At 48.0% G+C, this 7506-nt stretch overlaps 1 long non-coding RNA gene across 1 annotated transcript; it reads left to right on the forward strand.

Annotated features, from left to right (window-relative positions):
* Window positions 1–3514: 3514 nt before the first annotated feature.
* LOC119517042 lies at window positions 3515–4716 on the forward strand. Its single transcript, XR_005213458.1, has 3 exons — window positions 3515–3637; window positions 3987–4033; window positions 4219–4716. It is a non-coding gene; the product is annotated as an uncharacterized LOC119517042 (long non-coding RNA).
* The last annotated feature ends 2790 nt before the right edge of the window (window positions 4717–7506 follow it).

Below are 7506 nucleotides of genomic sequence, written 5' to 3' on the forward strand. Positions count from 1 at the left end.
CAGGGAGCTCAGGAAAGCTTCTCAGGAATGCCCACGTCCTGCCTGCACACAGGAGGCACTGGGAGTATCTGCCAAGGCCATGGGCCTTCCGCAGCTGCGGCTGGAGGGAGCTCTGCCCGCCCTGCGCCCCGTCCTCCCCTGGACACCCTCCCCAGCTCTCAGCCCAGGGCCGCGTGGCTCCAGTTCTCCAGGCTTGGAATGTCTCTGTTTGCCTTTGGTGCCAACTTGGGATCACCCAGCTCAGAAAGCCTGCGGGGGTCTGGCAGGGGGCACCCAGGAAGAGGACAAGGCTGCGTGACAGGAAAGGCTGCCCAAGGACCCCCCGCCAACCCCCTGCAGGGTCCACCATGTTGGAGACCCCAACCAAGGTGCAGGGTTGCAGTCTCCTGGCTGGGCTCACTTGCCCATTGCCACTCCAGGCCATACAATGGTGAAGCCAGGTGGGCGTCACAGGCAGCAGGAGTCCCACGGGGCCACCTTCCTCCCTCCCACGCCCTCCCGGCCCCTCCCTCCCTGCCCTTTCTTTAGCAACGTGCCGGGAACAATGGCTCCTCCTCCAAGGAGCTGCCCTCCCTCCGGTGCCTTTGATCCCCCAGGTATCTCCATCAGGTCCACTGCCACCTCCCGTCTCCACCTCCAAACACTCCCCAGCCCGGATGAGAGCCCAGACTCTGAATCTACACTTGGGTTTGAATCCTACCTCCACCTTTTGCCAGCTGTGTCACCTCAGGCAAGTTACTCAACCTCTCTGTGCCCCTGTCTCCTCCCCTGGGAAGTAGAGTGTCAGGGCATCTCATGTTTGTGGCTGCCAGTAGTCTTTGAATCTCCTTTCCGTATCTTGGGAAATGCCTGTAGTATGAGTCCAAACTCATTAATGTAGAAGTCAGAACTCAATTTCCCATCCTCCCTGGGATCTAGGAATCCAACATTTGATAATGAATCAGATGCAACCACGAAGTCTTCCACTGAGAACAGGAGGTATTCAACTTGAGCACTATTTTTTCTTTTGGTGAGCTCAGTGGCAACTGGATCTTTGGGGACAGCAATGGCTGGACTTGTGTCTGCGTGAGCTCCTGTATTAGGGCAGGTGTATTTTTGTAAAGTACCCCCTACAGTATGGTTGGGTGTCATCTAGCTATTCAAATTCAGAGAGCTACCTACTATTCTTTAAGAAATGTCTTATCTGCTTAAATTAACCAGAGTGGACTCGGTGGTGGTGTAGTGGCCGGGCTACGGTGCCCGGTTGTTTGGTCAAACACTTAGTCTAGGTGTGGCCGTGAAGGTATTTTGTAGATGTGATTGACATCTACAATCAGTTGACTTTAAGTAAAGGAGATGAACCTCCATAAAGTGGGTGGGCCTCTTCTAATCAGTCAATGGCTTTAAGAGCAAAAGCTGAGGGTTCCCAGGGAAGAAAAAAACTTTTGCCTCAAGACTTGCTAACCTGCTCTACAGATTTCCGATTTGCCAGCCCCCACAACTGCAAGAGTTAATTCTTTAAAATACGTTTCCATCTATCTATCTATCTATCTATCTATCATCTGTCTGTCTATCTATCTATCATCCATTTATCTATCACCTCCTGAAGGCTAAGGCAAATACCAATGGATTGGCTTAAACAACAAATTCATTGGCTCCTGCTTTGGAGCTAGGAGAAGTCCAAAATCAAGGTATCAGCAAGGTGAACCTTTCTCCCTGCAGCCTGGCACTCTGGGGTCGGCTGCTGGCCATCCATGCCCCTTGGCTTTTCTGTTACATGGCAACGCACATAGCGGCATCTTCTCCCTTCTCCTATAGGTTCTGCTGACTTCTGGCTCTTTCCCGTGGCTTTCTCTCTATATATCTGAATTTCATTCTGCTCGTAAAGGATTCTAGTAATCCATATTAAAGCCCATCCTGATTCAGATGAGCTACATCTCAACTGAAATCACATCTTCAAGAGATCCTATTTACAATGGTTCACACCCACCAGAATATAGACTAAGACCAAGAACATGTCCAAACTGGGGAATACAGTTTAATGATATACATAGAGAGAGGTAGATATATAGATATATATCTCCTCTTGGTTCTGTTGATCTGGAGAACCCTGACTGATACAAACCTTAATGGCTTCATGTGGACAATAATAGTATCATTTGGTTTATTGTGAGGATTAAATACCCCTACAGTCTTGATGAGAAATCAAGTAGAAACCAGGACATATATATCCAAACAAACTGAAAGCAGGTACTCAAACAGATATTTGCACACCAATATTCACAGTGGCATTATTCACCACTGCTGAAAGGTGAAAGCAACCCAAGTGTCCCTCAACAGATGAATGGATAAACAAAATGTGGTATTTACACACAATGGGATATTATTCAGCTGTAAAAAGGAACAAAGTTCTGATGCACTGTGAAGGCATCATGTTGAGTGAAATAAGTCAGACACAAAAGGACAAATACCGTATGATCTCACTGAGACAAAATAAGCAGAGTATGCAAATTCATAAAGTCAGAAACTAGACAGGAGGTGGGAAAGGGGAGTGAATGTTTACTTGGTACAGAGTTTCTGTTTGGGATGATGGTAAAGTTTTGCCAATGGACGATGGTGATAGAAACACAACTAGTGAATGTAACCAACACCAATGAATTGTGTATTTGAAAGTGGATAAAAAGGAAAATTTTAGATTGCATGTAAGTTACCAGGAGAAAAACAAACATAGAACTTTACCACACAAAGAAGGAGCCCAGTGTAAATTGTGGACTAAAATTAATAGTATAATTACAATAATAATGTTTCATCGTTGTAACAAAGGTAACACACCAATGCAAAATGTTAATAATAGGGAAAAATATGTGTGTTTGGGGGAGGTATATGGGAACTCTGTACTTTCTGCATGATTTTTCTATAAAGCTACAACTGCTCTAATTAAAAAAAAAAAGAAAAAAGAAATCAGCCCAGCGCTTTGAGTAACTTTCTTGTACCTGGGGTATCCAGCCTCATGGTATGGGGGCAGCAGCCTATGCCAAGTTCCCGAAGCCCAGCCTCTCTCACTTATATTACTAGCAAGCAGGTAAGTTTTCTCTTCTGCACCTTCCTGCTCCCTTAAGAAGTCTGGGAGAACTCCAGGGGCACACTCTGTTCCCCAGTCAGTCTTAGATACACTCACTTTGCAGAGATACAAACAGCATGTGTGGCCCATGTGCTAAGGGGCCCATGCTCCGAGTCCAGCCACAGGAGATGCCGTGGAGGCTGGAGCTCCTGCAGCTGGGAGCAGTCCCTGAGGGAAGCTGGGTGGAGACTGAGATGCTCTGAGGTCCCCAGCTCCATCAACTGTCCACCAGGATAGACCTGGGCTCCCCACCTGGCTAGTTAGTGACGTAGCCAGCCCTGGCATATGGGCCCCATTTCCTCAATCACTTCCCTGGAGCAGCAGCTCTACCACGGGGGGCTGGGTGAGGGCGGGCACCTTGCTGTTGCAGAACTGATGTCTCCCTTTAGCCCCCCAACTTTCTCTTCATTACAAGGAGGTGCGCCCCACGCAACCGCTGGATGAGGGCTGGCTGCCCGGTGTTCTGAGAGTGGCCTAAGAAGATGTCCAGCGGCCATGCTCGGGACAGCTCCATCTGCTTACTACTCACAAAAACAGGTCACCTTGGGGAAGAACTTTATCCCCCTTTTAGTAATATGGTTATAAACAGCGAGGAGGGGAGGGTGTGAGTGATTTTCCTGGCTTGTCAAATCTTGGGCTCTGTAGGCAAATGATGATGAGCTGCCCCTATTTTTTCCCCCAAGGTGGCGAGGTGACAGTGGGAAATTTTGCATCGGGAGCTCAGGAGCCTTCTGGGAGGGCAGGGAATGGGACCCTCTCAGCCAGGGCTGTCCAATAGAAATAATCCACGAGCAACATATATAATTTTATATTTTCTAGTAGCCACAGTAAAAGAAGAGAAACAGGTGAAATTAATTTTAATATTACATTTTCTTGTCTCCAATAGATCCCATATCATTTCAGCATGGAATCAAGATAAAAAATGTCAATGAGGTATTTTACATTCTTTTTATTTTATCTTATCTTTTTGGTACTAAGTCTTCAAAACACCATGTATTCTACATGGGGAACACACCTCGATTCGAACTGTTTGAGAGCTCAGTGGCCACACGTGGCTGGCGGCTCCCGGATTGGACAGAGTGGCTGCCATATTGTACAGCTAAGCCCTTCTCTCCCAGGTTCAAAGCTACCAGAACATTCTGGGACACACAGGACGACGTGACCAAGGCTGGGACGAAGGGATCACAATGAGTCCCTGAGAAAAAACTCACCGAGACACAAAAAGGTCTTTGTTCACGTGGTTAAAAATCCAGAGGCCGCCTTCTGTAGGACCCTATTTCCTGGCCTGCAAAATGAGGATAAATGTAATATCTCCCTCACAGTGTTTTACTGAGGATTAAACATGACTTGGGTATGTGAACACTAAAGAGCTGAAGGGATGTAGTTTATTTGAGGTGGGATGTATGCCTGAAGGAGAGAAAGGATTAAGGAGAGGTGGTCCTGTGATGGTTTCCATTTTTTCCCCAGCCCGTGGCCAAATCCTGTCCTTGGCCAAAGCCTGTCCCTGGAGGCTTTTCCTTTGATGACGGATGATGGCACGCAGTTACCTGGATGCCAAGGGCTGACCTGGGCCTTCAGGAGCACGGCCTGTGTGAGAGTCCTGCCCCACCTCTTAGGGAGTTGGCAGTCAGGGATGCCCCTTCTGCACCCGCCCAATTTGATTCCTCATCATAAACTCAGTGGGTTTTGTCCAAGGCGAATGGGTCAATTCCCCTTCCCTTCTTGTCTGTGCCGTCACTCCAGCTGCCGGCTGGGGCAGGCTGGTAAATCTGCCTGCTTATCTGCAAGTCTACGCATGTGATCACAAACCAGCCCTCTGTGCAGTCAGGAGGTGGTGGAGATTGGAGTGGGCTGCACCCCGGCTGGGGTCTGGGGAGAAGTGAATGCCAAGTTCCCGCCTCTAACGTGCATCTCCGCACAGACCTGGCACCTTTAGCTGCTGGTGGGAGGTGGGACAGGTGGGGGGGAGGGGAGGAGCTGAGGAGTCCTTGGGGCTTTTAGGCCCAGAAATCCAGGGGTGTGACCCCTTGACTAGACAATCGAGGAGGAAAAGGCCCCCTGTATGGTCTCGATGTGGAGAGATTGAGGACGTTGAAGAAGGAGTCGTCCATGGTTAGTGTAATGGGTTGAATCGCGTCCACCAAAAAGAAATGTTCAAGTCCAACCCCAGGCACCTGTGCACGTGACCTGATTAGGAAATAGGGTCTTGTGATCGCGTTAGGCTGAGGTCAGACTGGAGTGGGGTGAGCCCTAAATCCAACAGCTGAATGTCCTTATAAGAAGAAGGAAATCTGGACACAGGCCCACACCCAGAGGGAAGGCAGCCACGGGAAGATGGCGGCAGAGGTTGGAAGCGGAGGCTGCTGCAAGCCAAGGGCTGCCAGGAGCGGGAGGAGGCAGAGAAGTTTTCTCCCCAGAGCCTTCAGGGAGAGCACGGCCCTGCTGACACCTTCCGGATTTCTGGCTTCCACAACTGTGAGCAACTACATTTCTGTTGTTTTATGCCACCTGGCGTGTGATAATTCACGGCAGCCCTGGGAAACAAATGCAGGTGCTCAGAGCCAGGGATAAATCCCCGCCCCAGCCTTTGGACTGTGGACAGTGCTGTCTGCTCTCGTGCCAAACAGCAGTTCGGAGCTTCCAGGAACTAAAGTGAGGTTTCTCGAAGTGTGGTCCAGGGATTGCTAGCAAGGGACTCACCTGGGGGCGGGAGGGGACAGATGTTTATTGGGGTACAGATTTCAGGGCCTCAGGGAAGACCTACCAAGTCAGAATCCCTGGGCACTGGGCCTAGGAATCTGCATTTTAACTAGCTCCCTAAGTGAATTTTAGACACGTGGACATTTCACGCACAAACACGCACAGCTTTTGTTTTGAGTAATTTGCTGTATGTTCCCGGGCAGGTACCTTCTTGGGCCTCAGTTTCCCTTGTCTGTAAAAGAAAGGTGTCGACATCCCAAAGTAATTTGGGCAGAGAATAAAAATATGTATTCAGGCCCCCCTGAGGAGCTGGGGGAAAATGCAGAAGTGTTGGACTTCCTCACCTGGATTGTTGCTGATGTTCTCACAAACATTGGGGACTGACGGCTTGGTATGCTGAGCCCTCTATCTTGGAACTTGCCCTTATGAAGCTCGTTACTGCAAAGGAGAGGCTAAACCTGCTCATAATTGCGCCTAAGTGTCTCCCCCTGAGTGCCTCTTTGTTGCTCAACTGTGGCCCCCCTCTCTCTCTCTAGCTAAGCCAACCCAGCAGGTGAACTCACTGCCCTCCCCCACTATGTGGGACCTGACTCCCAGGGGTATAAATCTCCCTGGCAATGCAGGATGTGACTCCCGGGGATGAATCTGGGCTCAGCATTGTGGGATTGAGAACATCTTCTTGACCAAAAGGGGGATGCGAAATGAAATGAAATAAAGCTTCAGTGGCTGAGTGAGGTCACTCTGGTGGACGTTCTTATCCACTATATAGATAACACCTCTTAGGTTTTAATGTATTGGAATAGCTAGAAGTAAATACCTGAAACTATCAAACTCCAACCCAGTAGTCTTGACTCTTGAAGATGACCGTATAACAATGTAGCTTACAAGGGGTGACAGTGTGATTGTAAAAACCTTGTGGATCACACTCCCTTTATCTAGTGTATGGATGGATGAGTAGAAAAATGGGGACAAAAACTAAATGAAAAATAGGATAGGAGGGGAGAATGATTTGGGTGTTCTTTTCTATTTTCATTTTTTATTCTTATTCTTATTCTTTCTGGTGTAAGGAAAATGTTCAAAAATAGATTGGGGTGATGAATGCACAATTGTATGATGGTACTGTGAACAGCTGATTGTACACCATGGATGATTGTATGGTATGTGAATATATCTCAATAAAATCGAATTTAATTTTAAAAAAAAAAGGAAGGTGTTCAAGTCCTTTATCCGGGGGGTGCTGGCAGCCACCTGAGTGTGGCACCAGGCAGTGTGTAACCAGGAGAGGGTGGGTGGCCCACCCAGGCTGCTTCCACCAGGAAGGAGGGGGGCTGGCATGGAAGCCAGACTTTTTATATCAAATCCCTTGATTTAAATATTGGCATCTATTTTTTTTTTTTTTAATTTTTAAGCATTACATGGAAAACTGGAGGTTGTGCTCTCTAACTTTTATAGCGCAGCTAGCCCCAAAGTGATTCACAAAGTCTCCCTTCCTCGTTTGTTCAAGTAGTTCCACCAGTGGCCTTGGGTAAGTTATGTAGCCTCTGTGGGCCTCAGTTTCCTCATCTGTAAAATAGAGATCACACTCCTTCCTATCTCGTGGGGTTGCTGTGAAGATTAAATGAATTAATTTTGTAAAGTGTGCACAGAGTAAGTGCTTGGAAAATATTCGCTCTATTATTGTTGATGTTGCTATTATTATCCTCCAA

The sequence above is a fragment of the Choloepus didactylus genome, chromosome 21 (assembly GCF_015220235.1).
Source record: "Choloepus didactylus isolate mChoDid1 chromosome 21, mChoDid1.pri, whole genome shotgun sequence".
NCBI lineage: Eukaryota > Metazoa > Chordata > Mammalia > Pilosa > Megalonychidae > Choloepus > Choloepus didactylus.